Here is a 22,447-nt window from a genome sequence, read left to right on the forward strand (position 1 = left end):
CCCGTCTGTAGCTGGTCGGGCCCAGTTCGGTCGCAGACTTCGAGAACATCAGTACTGAGTAATAGGAGGTCGATACTTAGCCTGCATTCTGCGAGTAGTAACTTGGGTAAAGCAATTGCTTGTAGGAGGCACAGGAAGCACACGAAGCCACCTTATGAAGAGAAGTGAAGTTATGTTCCTTTTCTTTTTAGAAATAAAGTTTTCTGTTAATTTGAAAGTGTTATGTACAGATCATTTTGGATTTCTGCCACCGGTCATCGCAACTTCTCTCCTTCCTTGTTTGTGTCGGTGCTGCCTCCCACAGTAGCGGACACAACATACTTTGTGATTTAATTGATAATATTTTAGGTCGCTAACTTTGCTTTAAAGGTACTATAATTTTTATCAAAATTAAAACACAAATAAAAAGTTATCTAGAGGTAGGATCGAAACTGGATCGCCAGCATGGCAAGCGAGTCCGCTACAGCTGCAGCCATTTCGATGTGTTGCCAGAGCGCTTCACCTGAAAATTTGGAGCCATTTTTCTGGGACTCTTCTGGCTAATGCGCCATACAACTTTTGTGGGCCGACAGCATTGAAGTATACTGCTAGACTACGAAGTCTAATCCCGAAGAGTATTTCTGAGACCGTAAGGTCCCCTAGTAAATTGACAATGAAAGAGAAAAAAATTACAATGATCGACAGATGGGATTTATTGTTCTCAGCATCAAGAAACACTTGGTGCTAAATTTGCAGGCATGCAATACGTGAAGAGTCTGGTGGCGTGCATAGCAAAATTTGTGGCGCAAGAGTTCTCTGTGGCACTGAGCGAAAAGTATGGAGACTTTATACATTATTCAAAGGTGCGTTGCTTAGGTCGAGGAGCAAGTCTGGAACAATTTCTTGAATTAAAACTCACTATTGTTGAATTTATGAAGGAATGGAGCAACGAAAATTAGAACATCTGAAATGAACTACAGACCTCGCATTTTAAGGTGAGAAACAACTTCTTTCTGATTCGATGGAGTTGCATTAAAAAAAATATCTTTGTAGAAGGAACACATTCTGACAAACACAGACGAGTTCCCTAAGCTCGCCTACCTTAAAGAAAACGCAAGATTTGAATTCATTGTGGCCCTGAACGATCTACAAGGATAGGTGTGCCTACTGAAAAATGCCACATCGCAATGCTAAATGAGATATCGCACTGTGCAAAGTACTTCCCGGAAGGAACTAGCAAAGCATGCCCACAGATGGCATGCATACCGGACACGCGTGAAGTTTGCCACGTCTTGGCCGGCCCTGACTTTAAGTGGTGGTATCTAGAGTGATACCGTTGAATGCAACGGAAGAGGCACTAACGAAATGGAATCAAACCTGAAAGCTCGCCTCGCACTGGGACTCAAGTACCCTATTCTTGCTCAGCCGGAAAGAGCCTTTGGGCATTCTTAAGATGCATATGAATTAGAAGTAATAAGCAGAAGAACTTGAGAAATTGTTCGGAAAACAATTCGAGACTTATACTCGTTCTAACTTAATTTTAATGGCAGAAAGTAGGCTCTGATTAGAGAATGCGGATATCTGACTACTGCTTTACAGTGAGATATTACTGACATACTAATCCACCTCACTGTTAAGTGACAACGCCAGCTACATTGAAGCGCCAAAGAAACTGATATAGACATGACTATGCAAGTACAGAAATATGCAAACAGGCGGAGTATGGCGCGGCGGTCGGCAACGCTTATGTAAGACAACAGGGGTCTGCCGCAGTTGTTAGATCGGTTACTGGTGCTGCAATGGCAGGTTATCAAGATTTAAGTGAGTTTGCACGTGGAGCTATAGTCGGCGCACGAGCGATAGGACACAGCCTCTCCGAGGTAGCGATGAAGTGGGGATTTTCCCGTGCGACCATTTCGCGAATGTACCGTGAATATCAGGAAACCGGTAAAACATCAAATCTCTGACATTGCTGCGGCCGGGAAAGGTTCTGCAAGAATAGGACCAACGACGACTGAAGAGAATCGATCAACGTAAGAAAAGTGCATCGCTTCAACAAACTGCTGCAGATTTCAGTGCTGGGCCATCGAGTGTCAGGGTGCGAACCATTCAACGAAACATCACCGATATGGGCTTTCGGAGCTGAAGGCCCACTCGTACACCCTTGGTGACTGCCCGACACAAAGTTTAACGCCCCGCCTGGGCCCGTCAGCACCGACACTGGACTGTTGATGACTGGAAACATGTTGCCTGGTCGGAAGAGACTCGTTTGAAATTGTATCGAGCGGATGGACGAGCACAATGGAGAAAATCTCATAAATCCGTGGACGCTGCACGACAGCAAGGGACTTTTCAAGCTGGTGGAGGGTCTGTTATGGTGTGGGGTCATGTGGGACCCTGATACGTCTAGATACGACTCTGACATGTGACACGTCCGTAAGCATCTTGTCTGATTACCTGCTTCCATTGTGCATTCCGACGGACTTAGGCAATTCCATCAGGACAATGCGGCACCCCACACGTCCAGAATTGCTACAGTGTAGCTCCAGGAACACTCTTCTGAGTTTAAACACTTTCGCTGGCCAGCAAACTCTCCATACATGAAAATCATTGAGCATATCTGGGAATATCTGGGATGCCTTGCAACATTCTGTTCAGATCTCCACCCCCTCGTGCTCTTCAAAATTTATGGACAGCGCTGTAGGATTCATGGTGGGAACTCCGTCCAGCACTACTTCAGACATTAGTCGACTCCGTGCAAAGTCGTGTTGCGGCACTATTGCGTGCTCGCAGTATCCTACACTATATGAAGCAGGTGAATCACTTTCTTCGGCTCTTCAGTGTATTTTGTAGATTCAGTCTGTTGCATTAATGTGTAACACAGACTTACCTTTAGTAACGTTTTATTCCTCTGCGTAGCTCTCAGTCTTCTTTCATGCAAGCTTTCTGAATCAGCAACTTCTACTGTATCTGCTGTTGAAATCCTCTGTTTAGCGAGATTATCCCTCTGGCTCTGCCTGCGAAATAAGAAAACCTCTCTAGAGTATTTAATTTTTATGGAAACCACAAACGAACCGCATCTCTCTGTTTTCTGGAAGATCCCCCAAAGGTTATACTATTATGTAGTTTGCAGGGACTCCTCCTATTACGTGAAAATACCTCTACTGATCGCACACTTTTACTTCACCCCTGAAGGAGGATGCAGGAAGCGGAAGCTTGGGGCGCCTCGTAGCACGTTGCCTGCTGAAACGAGCCCCGCCCCCTTCTTCCTGAGCACCCAATTTGTAGCTTTAAATGAAACGAACACGCAATGGATTAATGCGTCGCAGAAATGACACCAAAGTTGGTTGATGTGCCAGAAGGACCTGGATTACTATCAACAGTCCTGAATGATTCGATTTTAACATATTTAGACTCACACCGTGGACAGATTTGAGTTTGCACCCACAATATTTTCGCTCAGGCAAGTGATAATAAGCTTTTCACCAGTTTAGCTCCTTTCCTTACTAATCAAAGTTTCTTTTAAAGTCTCCATTAATCTGCATAAGGTTTGAGTGCTACAGTACTACCGTTAATTAAATGTCTCAAATGCAAAGCACGCACTATTAGCACCAGGAAGGACACAGTAGTTAATAATTGAACTTTCGCTACTTGAGAGGGCCCTCAGAAAAAACGAGTGATCCAAGCACAATGAAACTTTGTTGGAACATTTGTAAGGACATGCGATAGAGAAATAATGAACAAACCATTGAAACAAACACAAATTTCAATGTCTACACGAGAGCGTAACATTTGGTAATTGCGTACCATGTTTACGTTCCAGGTTACAAACGTTGCTCAATGTAAGGACCATCTGCATCCGCGACAGCCTGAAACCCTAATAGAGATACCTTTCCACAATTGTTTGCAGGATTTTTCTAACTATGTACCATGGCTGTCGTGACACAGCTCGTGCACTGCTTGAAGATCGCGCACGGTGTCCAGCATTTTCAGCCATGGCAACAGAAACTTCTTCGACAACAGGTGACGCATTCGGCCGTAGGTCTTTCCCAGAAGCAATTCCCAAATCGCCAGTTAATTCGAATTTCCGAAATATGTTCTTCAACCACGGTGCGGAAAGAGGACCCCCCCCCCCCCACCAGTATTCCTTTAATCCTTAAATGCGTCGATACTCGCGAAGAGCATTATTGCCGTTGTACTGGGAAAACAGCTTTACGAGTAAAGCCCTGTTCATCTTGTCCAGATCCATGTTGACTGCCTGCAACTCCAGGTGCACACTGATGCGTCACCATACCAGTAGGGGCGCCTAACAGTAAGTCATTACACTGACACTACTAACAAAGCAAATCCTGCAGCTCACAGTCTAAACATCAGTCTTATAAAGTTCGATACCCACACGCTAAATAGTTTTCCGTCTGCAGTGGCTGAAGAATCGAAAGTTTAATTATGTATTATACAAAGCCAATATATAAGTGAAGCATTGTCGTTGCAATAACTCTGTAAAAAATAAAAAAGCAATTTAGTTGCTCTAGAGTACAATAGATTTGTCTGTAAGCCTTCGTATTACCGTAAGCCTAATTAGTTCAGTCCACTGTTGGACTGCCTAGAATATTTAACGTCCAAGGACAGACACAAGTCTGACAGGCTTACGGGAAAGCACTCCGTCTTCAGGCCACTCGTGGCCTACCGAGACCATCCGACCGCCGTGTCATCCTCGCTGGAGGATGCGGAAAGGAGGGGCGTGGGGTCAGCACACGGCTCTGTCGGTAGTAAGATGGTATTCTTGACCGAAGCCGCTACTATTCGGTCGAGTAGCTCCTCAATTGGCATGACGAGGCTGAGTGCACCCCGAAAAATGGCAACAGCGCACAGCGGTCTGGATGGTCACCCATCGAAGTGCCGACCACGCCCGACAGCGCTTAACTTCGGTGATATCAAGGGAACCGGTGTATCCACTGCTGCAAGGCCGTTGCCCTTACGGGAAAGAGTCGATCAAAAACAATATCACATGCCAGAATGACGATGTCGACCACCTCATGACCCTTTACTTTCTCAAGTTTAAAAATCAGTTTTCAGAGAAGAGCTAAGAAACACTCTTCAGTTCCATTAGTAATACTTACGTACTAAGTAAAAAGAAAAGGCTGATTTAAATGTAGGACCCTTACAGACATACAGAAAATTGCTGTCACTTACGCACGTAACAAAAGGGAAAGGTTGCTTTAAATGCAGCACCCTTACAGACACATAAGCAGTTCCTATTCGTGTCCTCAAGCCATCTAAGAAATCAGAAGAGCAACTAACTAAAAAAGCTGGGTTCTACTGCATAGCCTCGTGCTGAAATGTTCTTTCATGAGAATCTTCAGAGAACATGAGTCGTTGTCATTCCTGTATCCAATTGCGACGTTCTCTTCACAAGTGACAACATGCAGCACACTGCTGAAAAGTCAAGGATGAACGACACAGTGGATACGTGATACTCAGATTCCGACGTCAGATACCTAAGAACGCCAATGAATCACCTCCTGTGTTCCCCACCTACAAAGAAACGGGACAGCACTACACTGAGTTAAAAAGTTAGCTATATGTCCGTATACAGATGGCGGTACTATCACGTACACAAGGTATAAAAGGGCAGTGCATTGGCGTAGCTGTCATTTGTGTTCAGGTGAGCCGTGTGAAAAGGCTTCCAGCGTGGTCTTGACCACACGACGGGAATTAACAAACTCAGAATGCGGAATGGTAATTGGAGGTAGACGCATGAGACGTTCCATTTCTGAAATCGTTAGGAAATTCAGTATTCCGAGATCCACTTCGCCAAGGGTGTGCCAAGAATATCAAATTTCAGGCCTTACCTCTAACCACGGACAATGCAGGGGCCAATGGCCTTTACTTAACGACCGAGAGCAGCACCGTTTGCTTAGAGTTGTCAGTGTGCTAAACGCGTGCCTTTGCTAAGAGCGCAACATTGCCTGCAGTGCCTCTCCATGGCTTTTGACCATATCGGTTGGAACCTAGACGACTGGAAAACCATGGCCTGGTCAAATGACTCGCGATTTCAGTTGGTAAGAACTGATGGTAGATTCTGAGTGTAGTGTAGACTCAACGAAGCCATGAGCTCAAGTCGTCCACAAGGCACTGTTCAAGACGTCAGCTCCATAATGCTGTGGTTGTGTTTACATGGAATGGAGTGAGTCCTCTGGTCCAACTGAACCGATCGTAGACTGGAAATGGTTATGCTCCGCTACTTGGAGACCATGTACAGCCATTCAAGGACTTCGTGTTCCCAAACAACTATGGAATTTGTACGGAAGACAAAGCGCCGTGACACCGGGCCACAGTTATTCTCGAATGGTTTGAAGAACATTCTGGACAATCGTAGCGATTGATTTGGTCCCCAGATCGCCCAACATGAATCCCATCGAACATTTATAGCACATAATCGAGACATCAGTTCGTGTACAAAATCCTTCGTGAGCAACACATTCGCCATTATGGACGGCTATAGAGGTGGCATGGCTCAGTATTTCTGCAGGAGAATTCCAACTACTTGTTGAGTTCATGCCACATAGAGTTGCTTAACTGCGCCGGGCAGAAGAAGGTCCGACACGATATTATGAGGTGTATGTCAAAGATTTTCTGGTGCCCCACTTCAAGCCAATCCCACGCAGCATGCCCAAAGTCCAACAGCTCACGTGACCGTAGCACTCGTTGTACGAGACGTGGAGGCTACTTTTCGCTCGTATTATTAACAGAATTTTCGCCAGTTGAACATACTGGGGAAGTGCCAGAACCGTCACTAACCGGCGCAGTGTTTAGGCCATTTATCAACATGGTTGCCAGCAGATGGGGAATGTTCATCAGGAAAACGCTCGCAATTTGTACAAACGCAGTACCTCCCAATATTGCTGATAGTATCGTCATTGCGAACTTGCGCTTTAAGTGTCCTGCAGATCAAGTCTCATTAACGGAGAGATGACAATGTCATTTAAACAATAACGCGGCGAATTTCTCGAAAACTGCGGGTTTTACTAAAAACCATGAAATTTCTGACATTCTGTATGTTGTCGAATAAACGCATTTTGAAATTGAATAGGAGGGCAGTTACTGACTAATACGATTTTCCGGTTCTTTGGGCGTGACAGAACCTATCACGGTTTATACCTACGTCGCCAACAGGCATGCTGGTAACACCGGTTCCCATCAGATCACCGAACTTAAGCGGTGTCGGGCTGGGCTAGCACTTGGATGGGTGACAATCTGGTCTGCCTAGCGCTGTTGGCAACTCTGGTGCACTCAGCCCTTGTGAGGCAAACTGAGGAGCTACTTGACTGAGAAGTAGCGCCTCCGGTTTCGTAAACTGACATACGCCCGGGAGAGTGGTGTGCTGACCACATGCCCCTCCACAGCCACATCCAGTGACGCCTGTGGGCTGAGGATGACACGGCGGCCAGTCGGTACCGTTGGGCCTTCATGGCCTGTTCGGACGGAGAGTTTTTATAGCAACATTCGCTGAATTTAATTGTTATGTGATGTTTGGATGGTCAATAATTTTTCTCGGTAAACGCATTAAAACTAAATACAATATTTGCATGACTCAACAGTTACTCCTGAAAACTGACTTCTCACAGCTCACTTTTCCTTATCAAAATATTTCTTTAACAGAATGAAATTATTTGGCTTGTGTGGAAGTCGGCTGCAATTTAACTTCGATTGCTAAGTTGGACCGATAAGAAAGAATTAAGTTCTAATCACACTAGACGGAACCACACCAGGAATTAATGTCAATGTCAGATATTCTTTATGGTATTTTAAACAGCAGCATTCACTCATGGTCAACGGAATAAAACGAAATGTCATCATCGAGCACGTGCAGTAATTTTTGAGAGAATAGTTTTGTTCTTAAAGTTAATGATCACATGATGTCGTCCTTGCGACTTGAGTTGCTCTCACTCACACTAATTTATCTCTTCATAATTAAGTCGAAAAACACCTCTTTTGACTTAAGAAAATGTTGATCTTTTCAAATTCTTAAATGCAGAAAAAGTCATTTATTCACACTGTCCCTTTTGGAACTGAACACAATTTGCCTTGCACGTTTGAAGATAGGCTGCGAGAGTCTGGTTTCCTAACACGGCGAAACACTGACGTATCATCGTGGCAGTATATCAAAAAGAGAACTTCTTCTCAAAATTCGGAGAATTATCAGTAGTGTTGAGCAGTTATCTGGCATGAAATGAATTATTTTCTTCCTATGTTTTTTTTTCTTTTTCTCAGTGTAATGTTAATAACTGTCATACAAAATTTTGTATATGAACATTTGTTACTAATAGAACACTGATAAACGAGTTATCAAAACAAAACTACTAAAATGAAAAATAAGATGTCAGGAAATAACACCGACATTGATGAAATGACACTGAAATTTGTAAAGAGAGACTGGTTTTACAGGTTTATCCTTTTATTGTATTGTTATCGTCATTCCTTTAATTATTTGCATTTAATGTACGGCACTGATCGAGTGGGTCTTTTTGGTAATAACTGTTTCCATGTACAATAACGTGATTCAACTGCAAAAAACTGTTGGTGTGCATTCAGTTACAAAGCGACACGAACTACTCTAAAGAGCATCCTACCAAATAAAAATAAATGTAAATGCCGTGTGACTAGGGCCTCCCGTCGGGTAGACCGTTCGCCGGGTGCAAGTATTTCGATTTGACGCCACTTCGGAGACTTGCGCGTCGATGGGGATGAAATGATGATGATTAGGACAACACAACACCCAGATCCTGAGCGGAGAAAAGTTCCAACCCAGCCGGGAATCGAACCTGGGCAATTAGGATTGACATTCTGTCTCGCTGACCACCTTTTTTTTCCATTTTGTTCGTTGTTGATCGTTGTGTTTGGTCGTTGCGGACGTCACATGACATCCGTTCAAGTTCGTTTGTTGATTCTTCCACTCAGTTTTTTTTATTACAGATGCCAATCGGTTCTCTGACCGAACACGCTGGGGTACCGTGCCGACCTCATTTTGTTCTATATTGTTCGTTGAATTTGTTCGTGGCCGACGTCCGATGACACCCGTTCAGGTTGTTCATTGATCCGTTCACTCAGTTTTTTTTTATTTTCAGAGGGTAGATAAATTTTCTGACCGAACACGCTGAGCTACCGTGCCGGCAAGATCTCATTTTGTTCTATATCGTTAGTTGGATTTGTTCGTGGCGGACGTCCGATGACACCAGTCCAGGTTATTTCTTGATCCGTTTACTTAGTTTTCTTTTTTTTTTATTACAGAGGGTAGCTAACCCTCTGAGCGAGCACGCTGAGCTACCCTGCCGGCTGACCACTCAGCTACCGGGGGACGGACATCCTACCAAATATGTAGCTGCAACAACCTATTGCGAGATCGCTGACTGGAATCTAGGGCATTTGTGTTCCAGCTTGTAAGAGGAAGAAAGGACAAACTACACCGGTTGTCAGAAAACACCATTAAAATACGATACAATACTGCATCTGATTTAATTTAGCCAAAATGAAAAAAATATAGAAATGTAGCTTCAGAGAAAGCAATTATGTTCAAATGTACAACGTGTCTGAAACGAACGAAATGCACGCATGAGTTTTGTATGAATAACGTCAGTACGGAGCTGTGTTATTTCTAGTGGCAGCACGATGAGTAACATATGTTGCTGTTAAATGAAGATTCCCATAAGCTGCATAGGGAATAAAACTTCATCCATTATGGATGTACAACACTGAAACTACGATGAAAAATGTTTTCAGAAGTGACTGCTACCAGTCGCTTTTCTTAACGATAGAATTTTTATATTCCCATTACCAGTTTCAAGTCACTCAGTGACTGATCAGGCGGTACAGTTCTTAGTAATTCTTCACATAGTTGTGGTTGTCGCTCTATAGAGTTATCTGATTCCAAAACAATCCCCAAAATTCTATGAACAACTACTAAAATGAGGCATCTTCTGAAGCAATTTCAAACATGTATTTAGGTCAGGAGAACTGCCTGGCCATGCCATATGCTGAATGGTTCCCTGTTGAAGGTATCCATACCCTACGTATTCAGGTTGTGAAAACTACTTGACGGTTTCATAGGCTGATTTGTTTACTGTTAAAGATAGTGTCTGAAATGAGCTCTGAAGAACACTTTGCCATCCCATACCCTAAATTGCGTTGAGAAGACGGCATTCATACAAGAGGTGAGCTCTGTGTCATGAAACGTATTTTTCTCTTGCCCAGTATAGAGACTTTTACGAGGATCAGAGGTACAAAGTCCACTGAATAGCCCATTTACATTTCAGCATGGAAATATGTGTATGTGCGGGTATCTACCTAAAAATGAACCAACTCAGATATGGGCACGGGTGTCTGATGATTGATAATGAGTTCACAAGATTACGGTTTCGGCCCAAGCCATCGTCAGATTAGGCTATGTGGCATCAAACGAAGTAGATACTGATGAGACAAGAACCTACGAGTACGTATTATAAGTGCAGCGTAGCTGAAGGCTGTAGCATGCGATTGTTGAGCGTTTTCTGAAGCAATTGTCAACGGCAATGTCAGTGTACACATAAGCGGCCTCACATTCTTTTTACTCTACCAGTACATGGAGGAGCAACTCGGTTAGGTAGAACATATTGTCGCCAGGTGCAGGACCACTTCCGCTTGCTTCTTTTCCAATCACAAATTTGGAACTGTGTTTACACAGGATGTGATTACATATATCTGTTCAATGGCTCGTTCTACCGAACCTCCATTATCGCGACGTAATCCAACGTAGGAAGACTAGTTAAAACTCTACACGCTTAGAACTGACCATGAATGTTGTGCATTACATCGCATCGTCTATGTATTTGACCGTGTTAGACCTATTTAGAATGGCTGGCTCCTTAGTATAAGAGGTGCTATCCAAAATGTTCGGGACTGGTGCTGCTATGTGTTGGAAACCTTATCTTTGTACTGATGGTCACCATCACCCTCGAAGTATTTCCCATCTGCACGTACACACCGGTCCCAGTGCTTCTGCCACTGGTCAAACGTTTTCTGGAAGTCCTGTTCTTTGAGCGTGTTTATCACCACCAGCAAAGTCCGCCTGCTTAGCTGGGTGGTTACGTGCTTGCCTCCCAAGCAGCAGGCCTGGGTTCGATTTGCGGCCGGGTTGGGGATTTTCTCTGCTCGTGGACTAGGTGTTGTGTTGTCCTCATCATCATTTCATCCTCCTTACCGGCACGCAAGTCACCCAATGTGGCGTTGACTGAAATGAGACTTGCACTCGGCGACCAAACTTCCCCAAAATGGGCCTCCCGACTAAGAATGCCATACACTCATTTCATTTTTTACCACCAGCGATGCTTCTTGAATCCTCTCTAGAGTGTCGAACCGACGCCCTTTCAACGTGAGTTTCAGTTTTGGGAATAGTCCGAAGTCGCAAGATGCCAGATCTGGTGAGTACGGTGGTTGGGTTACAACCGCCATGTTGTTTTTTGCCAAAAAGTTCCTGGTGAGCAAGGACATGTGACAGGGCGCGTTGTCGTGATGCGGCAGCCAGATCCCTTGACGCCAAAGTTTGGGCTGTTGTTGCCACACGTTTTCACGGAGACATCGCAAAACGTCACAGTAGTATGCGAAATTCACTGTTTGGTTGGGTGGGACAAATTCTACGTGCACAGCTCCCTTGGTATCAAAGAAAACAATGATCATGTTCTTCACTTTGCTCTCTCGCTTTTTTGGGTCTTGGAGAGCCCGGGCTCTTCCACTGGGACGATTGTTATTTTGTCTCTGGGTCACAACCGTAAATCCAGCACTCATAGATGGTGATAACCCTTGACTAGAGGGTTGAATCATCAGATGTGGTCTAACGAAGGTCCGTGCACACTTTAACATGCTGTGCCTTCCGATCGGCAGTCTAGATCCTTGGCAAAAATTTTGCGGCGACACGATGCATGCCCAATTCATCAGTCAACATTCGTTGACATGTCCCATAACCAATATCCACTTCATCTGCAAGGTCTTGAGTGGTTCGACGTCGATCCGCACGATCCAACTGTTGAAGTTTGGCAACAATGTCTGGCGTTGTCCGACTAACGGGCCTTCCAGTGTGAGCATCATCTTCGACGTCTGTACTGCCGGCTCTGAATCGAGCATTCCACTCAAACTCATGCGTACGGCTCATGCTCTGTCCCCCAAACACTCATTAAATCATTTCAAGGGTCTCCATAGCACTTTTCCTTAGATTCGCACAGTTTTTGATGCACATACGCTCTTCTGTTCGCGGATACATCTTAAAATCGCCACACACCAAACACACAGTATTACGGAAACCACTGTGGACACGCAACAAGTCCTCCGAGCTGAATGCCACTCTGCACAGTGGCTCATCAGATGTGCAGCTCTAGCCACCTACGGGTGCAAAGATCTACTACTCCTAATTTCTAGATAGCAGCATCGGTTCCGAAAATTTATAGATTCCACCTTGTACTGGCACTTTTATGCGGCGAAAAAAAAATAGAGGGAGAGAAATTTAAATTGCGATTAACTTCGATGAATTTTAAGCTTGAAATGTTAAAGCTGGAAGAATGAATGTTACTTGAATGTTAAGTTAATTGTTAATGTGCTTCACAAAGAAGTTTTTCCCCTTAATTAAGAGCGCCTTTAAATGGATCCAAGCTTTCAGGACTGTCTAGCTCTACGCCCATGTATAATAAATTTAGTTGTATGATGTAGGTCGGTAGAGTCGCCGTAATGATCTAATGGTTAGCGATACGAAGCTTTTACCTCGCACTCCTCACCGTTTCTGTTGCACGCTGTTATCGTAAAAAGATTATTTTTTTCTCAAGTTAGACATACCTGGCCGTCTACAATCGTAGCATACTCTTGGATATATGAACGTAGTATTCTCAGTTTTTGTGGGAGAAAATATTAATAAATTACAGTTCAAGGGCAAAGATGGCTTATTGCGATGGAACCGTACCGCGTGCAGGCTCGAGCTAACACTTATAAAGCCGCAGAGTCGAATGTCTAATTGTGAGTATAAGTAAACTTGAAGCACAAATTTCCAGAGAGGTTAAAATGATGAAATTCTTCGCCTTTGAGTAAATGTTTCTTTATACGGTTGTTCTCTCTAACAAAACAGCCACGTCCGTATTTCTATTCACAAGATATTATGCCTTAGCGTTTAACAAACTTCATTCTCTAACTAATCCCGTAATGGCCGTCGTGCATCAATACAATTAGATCCGCTCCGACAACACGTCATTCTATTCCAGTCTCAAGCCAAAGTAAGAAGTATTATTAATCCATTGTCAAGGATGCTTTATCAGCAAAGAGTAGCATCACCTACACGGAGTTTGTTCTCGCAGTCACTTTCTATTGCTGCCGCTAATACGTTAATTCTCAAGGAAACATACGGTGGAGTTCGCTGCAACAGTGAGTGCTGAAAAAAGGTACTGTCAGCACAGCTGCAATCCATCTCAAATTAACAAATTTCTCATCTCTCAGTGAGTGCTGAAAAAAGGTACTGTCAGCACAGCTGCAATCCATCTCAAATTAACAAATTTCTCATCTCTTAAGCCGACCTATGTCATTACAGCAACAGTGAGTGCTGAAAAAAGGTACTGTCAGCACAGCTGCAATCCATCTCAAAAATTAACAAATTTCTCATCTCTTAAGCCGACCTATGTCATTACAGCACCCCAGATCGTCACTGCACAGATCAGGTACGTATCATATAATCACAATCACAACACAAGGTCTTATTTATCTATTTTTCCCCAAATCCTCACAGCACAGATCAAGTACGTATCATATAATCGTAATCATAATACAAGGTCTCGTTTATCTATTATCGTAATTGCACCCATCCACAAAACAAACACTTTTCGAAAACTCGTTCTCTGTCGCTGCTGTCCTCTAGGGAACCCGAATTCTGCACACAATACAACGCCCTTCGGTGTATGAAAAAACCGATGCAGTTCTTTTTATCGATCTCTTCACGTGTCATAAAATGTAACACAAAACAAATGTATCTCTATTACACAGTGCAGCAAACGCATCTTCTTACGGTTTTGCTTCTTTCTCTTTTCGCTTCTGAATCAGTCACCGTACTTTCTATCCACCTCTCTTCATTAATTATGTTTCCATCATGTTCCCCCTTTCTGCCCCACTCCTACCCCGTCTCTTACGTCAATTGTCAATTTCTGCCGTTAGAATAGTTAGACGTATGTCTTATCTCTTTCGATATCGATAACAGGCTAAAATCGTCGTTCTCTATCTTCGGGATGGATGAACTATCTGTATACATAATTAAGTTTGTATACAACCCTGGGTGCTTGAGTCGTAATCGCATGATTTTTTTTGTTTTGTACACCATCACAGAATATGATAACATTCACTGTCGGTTTCGGCTATACACTGGCCATATTCACAATATGCCCGTCATAGTCGCCATATGACAAATAACGCATGTAACGCACGTTTTGTTCGTCATATACAGCGTTCGACATCAATGCGGAAGATTGTCCACGTAAGACTGAAATCAGTAATGATTGGGAATTATAACTTTTGGTTGTTAAAATGGAAAAAAAAGTATAAACTGGCCGTACCTCTTTTTGTCCCTCTCACAGCACCAGACCTCATACACGCAGTTGTCTTGTGTGCATAGATGGCACAAGTGGATGTACCAGCATATTTTAACTTTCCTATCAACTGAGCCATGCTTCCTCGAGTTATTTTCTTCCGTTACTTCTTGCTCTTTCCATTCGCCCTTCTCCCTCTCTCTTTCTTACCATACCGCCCAGCCCCATTTCTCTCGCTTCTTCTCGCTCTCTCTCTCTCTCGCGATTCCTCTCCGTTCCCCACCTCCCTCTTGCCCTCCCTGCCCCCTTCTTTCATTCTCCTAGTGTCCATACCGTCATTCATCGCCAGATTTCATTATATGAAAAATTTTTTTTTGTTTAAGTTTGAAGCTCGATGCCCTTTCTGTCGCCACAGTCATCAGTTAACCTAAGGAAGGAAAGTGCGCGATCTGTCTGAATAATGTGCAGAGGATCCATAATTGAACTTCCAATTCCAAAACGCTGTAGATAGATAACCACTGCTCACATTATTATTATTGTTTGTTTAAAGGGACTAAATTACCTGGTCATCAGTCCCTCCATTTCACGAGAGAAACACGCAAAAAGGTATAAAACGAAAAAAGTGTGGCTTGGCGACACCAACTGTATAAGCAAGTCAAATAGTTTAAAAAAGGGGTGACAGTAGTTTAACACGATAGGTAAAGGAAAATAGAGATACTGAAACGTCCCCTTATAACAATTATACAAAACAGTGCTTAAACTGACACACAATATTTTTAGCGCAACGCAATCTGACTTTCAATAATCCCTACAAAAGAATGGCCCAAGACTAACATTAACCTATACGTTTCACATATCACTTACCTCACAAAAATATTGGTTACTCGCTACTGCAATACAGCGAGCACCACTACTGCCAGCTAAATAAAAGATTCAAACTACGGAAGTCACTAACTACTGATAGGCACAGTTAGCAAATGAAAGATTTTAATAGAGAACAAACAATGTATTTACCTTAATAGTCATAATATATATATCAGTTCATGACATCCAGTCTTACAAATTTCAAAACTCCACCATCTCTTTCCCCACGTCCACCACTGCTGGCGGCTCACCTCCAACTGCGCAATGCTACGCGCTGCTAACATCCAGCCGCCCAACACTACAATGGCGAGTATTACAACAATGCCAACCAGCCACTGACTGCACACAGCACAGCCAGTGATTTTTCATACAGAGCGCTATGTGTCGTTACCAATAAAAAAACCTAAACAGTCTACTTACATAGCCCCCATGCTCCCCACAAAAAATTTTACAAATTGTTTTGGGCACTGGCCAATAATGATTTGATAAAATTTTTCATAATTGCAATAACAAAGATATCAAATGCACACACTTATTGATACAATGTTGGTCAAAAGCTAAAATTTTCCCACAGTCCATAAAGACAGTCCTGATCGTTCATCACAGTAAAATTGCAGTGTTTTTCTCAAAGTCTGAGTAGTAACAGAAAATGCACACGGAAGTAGTGGATTTCGATGCAGTCTTGAAGAAGTAGTGTTGTCCTTCCAACGGAAAGACAGTGCTGACTCTTGACATGCAGACAGGTAATGGCCCACAACAAAGGAAACCCACAGCAGAGTCAGTCGAAGTTGAAGACTATTGGTAGGTAGGTCATCACAGAGCAGACCCACTGTAGTCCTGGTAGAGATTATGGTATTGGTGGGCCACCAGAGGTGCAGACCCACTGCAGTCCTTGTAGAAATAATGGTATTGGTGAGTCATCAAAGGTGTAGACCCACTATAGTCCTTGTAGAGATGGTTAGCAGCCAACTGTTGCGACTGTGCAGGTGCACAATGACCATCGAAAAGTCTTGTGGACAATATAGCAAGTCCATAAACCACGGTTTGTCCACTCACAAAGAATTTGTTTGAGATGTCCTTAGAACCAGCAATGCTGTTATCCAGTCCCTTGCCGAATTATTAACACATGTGCAAACACTATCAGTCCCTACTTCTCACTTATTGTCCATATACTATGACCAACAGAAATGTGTGCAGTGAAATGTAATTTACAAGTTACTTAATTTGATGATCTGGTGTCAATTACAATTTTATAACATGAGAATACAATAACAAAGGTAAAAAAATATATCATTAAAGAACATAATAGTACAGATAACATTTGCAGTAATACAGGCTTTACAAAAGAATGGAAATAACAAATACATCAGTGTTACAGGAATTATGACATAAGTAGATACAAAAAAGATCAGAATAACTTTTGAAACATCAACTTCACACATGAGCATTAGAACAAAACAGAATAAATAATGTGTAAACATCTTTACAAAGTAAATAACATGTTATTAATGCAAATTATATTTGAGGATAACAGTATTCCTCATCATAGTGAATGCAGCTTAGTATTAGAAGAGAAAAAATTCTATGAAACAGTACATAGAGACAGGAAGAAAACAAATACACAAGGGTACACAAACACATAGTGGGATAACACAGAAGGAAGGGACAGGGTTTGTTTTCAGTGTAACATTTGGTACTGCAGTCCAACCCAAAACTTCATTCCATAGATCGTCCCTCTTATTTCAACATTTGCTTCAGCCAAAAAAATTCCTATCCAAGCATGCTTTCTGTATTCTGTTCACATCCTCTTTCAAAAATAGTTTTTCTCCACTGTACACTACTTTTTTGGCGAAACCATTTTCTTATAGCTTCTCAATGCTTTTCTTCCAATTCATCATAGTTAGTTTCTTATATAGTCTACCTCCTCTTAAGCTAACTTAAACCTACTGAGCTCAGATGCTAAACTAAGGGACGAGGCAATGCAGCAGCATAAAACAATTAATACGAACAGCAATGACAAAAAAATGCAAGTAAGAAAGCAAGCAGCAATAAATGTAATAACTTATACCTAAACACGACAAACCCACAAGCAAAAAAAATAGTACACTAAAGACAACAACGCTGATAAGGGAAATGTATATTCACATCTTAATGTCTATATAATTAAACTCGTGCACCACAAAACTTGTTGTAAAAAAAATATTACAATGTACTTGAAAAGAAAATTCTGTATGCAATGCCTGTGAAGGGAAATGTCTTTTTGTGCTCCTTCGTTTTTTTAAGTACATTGTAAAGTTATTATTTACTGGATCTGTAGGCATAAAATACCTATACTAGTACATCTATTAAATTGTATTTTAACCAATGGTGCAATGCAGCTAGAAACTAGATATTAAACAAAATGAGTAAATAAATATATAAAGCAAGCCCTATGGCATTTCTCTCAACTAGCAAGACATAGCCGTGTAATGTTTCTCACGTTTCATTAAGCATTTTAGTAAATATCATAAATTAAGATCTCCACAGTATAATCATATGTTTTCAAGTTTGAGCGTGTCGTATTTGAGATGCTTTCTACAAAGGAATGTCAATAGCGAGGATAATGGCCTCTTTGTTTTCTCCACCTGTGCCTCTGAAAGGCACACACTAATGCTTTTTTCCAGGCGCCTGTCGCGCAGCTGGGTGCCCACGACGCATTACGTGCAGGTGGTCACTTACCTTTCTTACTGAAATATTTACGACAGCAGTTTCCACTACAGTGACCGTCTCATATAAAAATATTTTCACAGGTTGAGAATTTGCGTTACAAATGTGTAGAAAATAAAATCCTATAAATATAACAGTGTCCAAAAATTTTTCGTCGGCATAGTAATACATTCACGCATTTACATACATTTCATAACTCTTAAAGTACGATTCTTGGTTTCCAACAACCTTTTTCACAAACCAGAGTCCCTAACCACTACTCATTGTTCTTACCTTATTACACATATACATATTCGTAGACACTTCTTCAATATTTCATTATAATAAATATGTAGCATAATCAAATACCTCATATAGCATCAGCTTATTGATCATAAACATACCTCAGCAGCATAATACACATCGCCGCCGTAATAATAACATCATAACACCTCAGTCAAATCTCAAAAACGTCATAGCTTTCTGCAATAATTTGAAACCATAAAAAATATTCTCTGGTCAAATCAGTAGTGTCATCTACCTCAAACGTACTTTAAATACCATGATCTGATACCAAATACATCATTCAAAGTTCTCATAGTAGCGCAATGGTTCCGAAAAATATGAACAGTTCACAAAGTACAGACAAAATACAGTTTCATAAGTGTGAAGTTATCCAACTGTGTAATTACATAAACATCTGTCACTGATGTAGTAAAATAAATATTTGTCTCTCTCAGTTAAATGATCAGATAGCTGTGTAATTCTGTGTTAGAGAAATATGGTACCGATGTGTAAAGTTGTATAAGCAAATACCATATTAGCCAGGGCTCCTTGTGCTTGCCATACACATGGTACACAAAGTAAGTGTGTACCCCTCTGAGGATTAATGTAATTATATCCTCAGGTGTTACAGATTACAGCAATGGAATGAAATGTATCACAGAAAACCTTTGTATCGTTGTAGTTCAAAGTAAATGTTTTAAGTACAAAATTAGTCACTCAAATACGCGTGCTGTAGCGCTAAACTGTGCGTCGTGTTGTAAGATGTTGCTGTGTAAGCACAGCCAGTGATTTTTCATACAGAGCGCCATGTGGCGTTACCAATAAAAAAACCTAAACAGCCTACTTAAAATACTCCAGGCAACATCTTCGATAAGAGAGTCTAAAAGCACAACAGGGAGTGGGAGGGGGGGGGGGAGAAAGTAACCTGCCGTCGCATGGGGAGTACCCGACACAGTGGAAGGCTGCCTCCCTCCCCCCCCCCCCCCTCCACAAACAGCCCTAACACTGAAAGATTGGTTCAAATGGCTCTGAGCACTATGGGACTTAACATCTGAGGTCACCAGTCCCCTAGAACTTAGAACTACTTAAACCTAACTAACCTAAGGTCATGACACACATCCATGCCCGAGGCAGGACTCGAACCTGCGACCGTATCGGTCGCGCGGTTCCAGACTGAAGCGCCTATAACCGCTCTGTTATAACACTGAAAGAGGAGTAGTATTATAGTTTAGTATGAACAGGCTCTCGCTCGGAAAATGCAACACTCTGGTAGTGGCTGTCTCATCATCCGCAGGAATCTGAGGTAGTGAGGTGGACAAGCTGAGAGCGCGCTGCATATCGACCCTTCCGACGCAGAAGGAACTCGTGGGTGAGTATCGTGTGGCTGATCCGTAGTGGAAAAAAACAATGGCTTCTTTTCTAGAGGTCTGGAAAGATGTATGCCACACTTTAGTGGACCCTTTAATCGTTCTCAACTTTTTTTGGGTCGCAGTAGCCTGCCATTCCAAATCCCAGAGTCTCAAATTATTGCGTTGAAATTGTAATCGTAAGTCGGTGGTCGGTGTTCCGATGTCAAGGTTGTCTCCTGTAGCTGCGTCTTTAGCTAGTTGATCGACGAGTTCATTTCCTGGAGTGCCTATGTGGCTCGGTGTCCAGATGAAGGTCGTTGTCTTTCCAGAGCTACCGAGGTCAAGCAGTTGGGCTTGTATGTTAACGACCAAACGACTTTTGGGGTAGCAGAGGGATATCCATTTTAAGCAACTCATGGAATCGCTACAGATCAGAAAGATCGTCGTGGCCAGGGATTTGACGTACTGCAAAGCCTGAGATATGGCAACCAACTTTGCAGTATATAGAGTACATGCACTCGGCAGATAGTGCTTCTCATATCCCCTTGCATGTGCAAAAGCGTAACTGACCCTGTTGCTGACTTTCGATCCGTCCGTGTAGATGCATACCGAATTAGAATAATTGTGGAGGATCGAACGAAACAGGTGTCGGAGAAGGGTAGGATGAGCATCCTTCTTGGAGACACAAAAGAGGTCAAATCTTTTTTATTCCAGTCTTTGATCACAATATGAATTCTTTAGACGATGACCAGTTTCAGTCCGTAATGACCATCCTCAGATCTTCTTTACACCAGGAATGGTCATTACGGACTGAAACTGGTCATCTTCTAAGGAATTCATATTGTGATCAAAGACTGGAATAAAAAACATTTGACAGTATTGGATCACTGTTTGTATACGCGACCATGTCGCAGGTGGTGAGACAAAAGAGGTCCACCTGTATCCCAGAACAGGGTACATACCAAGGGGGGCGGTGTCGACAGGCAGCTCTAGGAACACAGACTAAAGGAGGATTTGGAGGTCCTTCAGTAGAGTATCGAATCGGATCCCAGCTGGTCTACCCATTTTTGGGCGATGCGCAAACGATCCGAAGTGCTGGTTGGGAATAGAGTGACCTGGGTGACAGACTGACTGCATAATTTCCCAGAAGCTGCTGTCGTCTAAACCTCAGCAGTGGGACACAAGCTTCCACCAGGAGGCTGTCAACGGAGCTCACACGGAAGGCATTCCAGTGTGCTGAACAGGGCCCATCAAGAGCAATATGGACGGTGGTGCCGACCGATTGGTAACGGAACCATCATCCAAGCGCGATACAATCAGCCCTTTGTAAAATCTAAGAAAAACTATGCGCACCGGGCCCAAGAGGAGTTACTGAGAAAACGGAGAGCATTCAGCTTCTTCATGCAAGTTGCCTTGAGCTGGTGGACATGCAGTAGCCAAGCTAGCTAGCCGGCCGAAGTGGCCGAGCGGTTCTGGTCGCTACAGTCTGGAACCGCGCGACCGCTACGGTCGCAGGTTCGAATCCTCCCTGGAGCATGGACGTTTGTGTTGTCCTTAGGTTAATTAGGTTTAAGAAGTTCTAAGTTCTAGGGGACTGATGACCACAGCGGTTAAGCCTCATAGTGCTCAGAGCCACTTGAATCATTTGAACCAAGCCAGCTTGTTGTCAAAAAAAATACCTACGAACTGAAAAGTTTCAGCGACTTAAAGTAGCTGGTCACCAAGATAAATTTGTGGGTGCGGTTGCACAATCTGGAGCCGGCAAAAATGCAATCATCGAAACCTATAGGGCAATTTCCATTGACCTAGAATCCTGAACTTGGCGCTCAGCAGAGCACAGTGATGCAGAGGCAAAATACGGATAAAGCTAATTTACGTATAAGTGATGGAGAGACTGTGAGGCCCACTGCATTTACGATACCATTTATGGCGGTAGCGAACAGCGTTACGCTCAGAACCAGTTCCTGAGGGACTCCAGTTTCTAGTACATATTGATTGCTTAGAGTCGAACCTACCTGGACCCAAAAAAAGATGGGAAGATAGGTAATTTGACGAGGCGCAAAAGTACTGCACATTGCAGTATCCAGACGAACCAGATGATCTGTGGTGGACAGGAAAGCCCGAAAGCCACTTTCGAATTGTGATATATGCCCTCCAGCGTCAAGGCACCAACAAAGACGGCGGTTAATCATTCGTTCACATAGCTTACACAGCCAATTTGTCAGAAAGATTGGCCGGTAGTTAGTTAAAACAAGTGGGTCTTTTCACAGTTCCTGGACAGGAATAATAATACCTCCTTTCTGGAAGAAAATTCTCCTTCCCGCCAAATGCGATTAAAAAGCCCAAGGATATGTTGCATACTGTCGGCACGAAGATGTTTGATCATATGGTTGTGGATTTTCTCAGGTCCAAGGGCCGTGTCTGGATACTCTTCCAGAGACTCTACCAGACTAAAAGGAACATGGGTGATAGGGGGCCGTGTGCATGGGAGGATAGCAGGTGGTGCTCAAGAAGGCGTTTCCAGGTCAGGATTTGAGGACTGTAATTACTACAAGTGGACGCTTCAGCAAAGTGTGAAGCAAAATTTTCGGAAAGTACCCCGAAGTCAGTGCAGATGTTACCATTGACGACGATGCCAGGAACCGCTGTGGGTGGTGGATCGCCACAAATGCGGCAGAGTTTAGTTCATACTTTAGACGA

At 42.9% G+C, this 22,447-nt stretch overlaps 1 protein-coding gene across 1 annotated transcript in view; it reads right to left on the minus strand.

Annotated features, from left to right (window-relative positions):
- Nucleotides 1–22,447, minus strand: part of LOC126354537 (leucine-rich repeat-containing protein 51-like) — a 120,309-nt gene that overhangs the window by 46,072 nt on the left and 51,790 nt on the right. The window contains exon 2 of the mRNA XM_050004267.1: nt 2,870–2,996. The gene's annotated coding sequence lies outside the window, so the exon portion shown is untranslated. The remainder of the gene's footprint in view (nt 1–2,869; nt 2,997–22,447) is intronic.

The sequence above is a fragment of the Schistocerca gregaria genome, chromosome 3, assembly GCF_023897955.1.
Source record: "Schistocerca gregaria isolate iqSchGreg1 chromosome 3, iqSchGreg1.2, whole genome shotgun sequence".
Classification (NCBI taxonomy): Eukaryota; Metazoa; Arthropoda; class Insecta; order Orthoptera; family Acrididae; genus Schistocerca; species Schistocerca gregaria.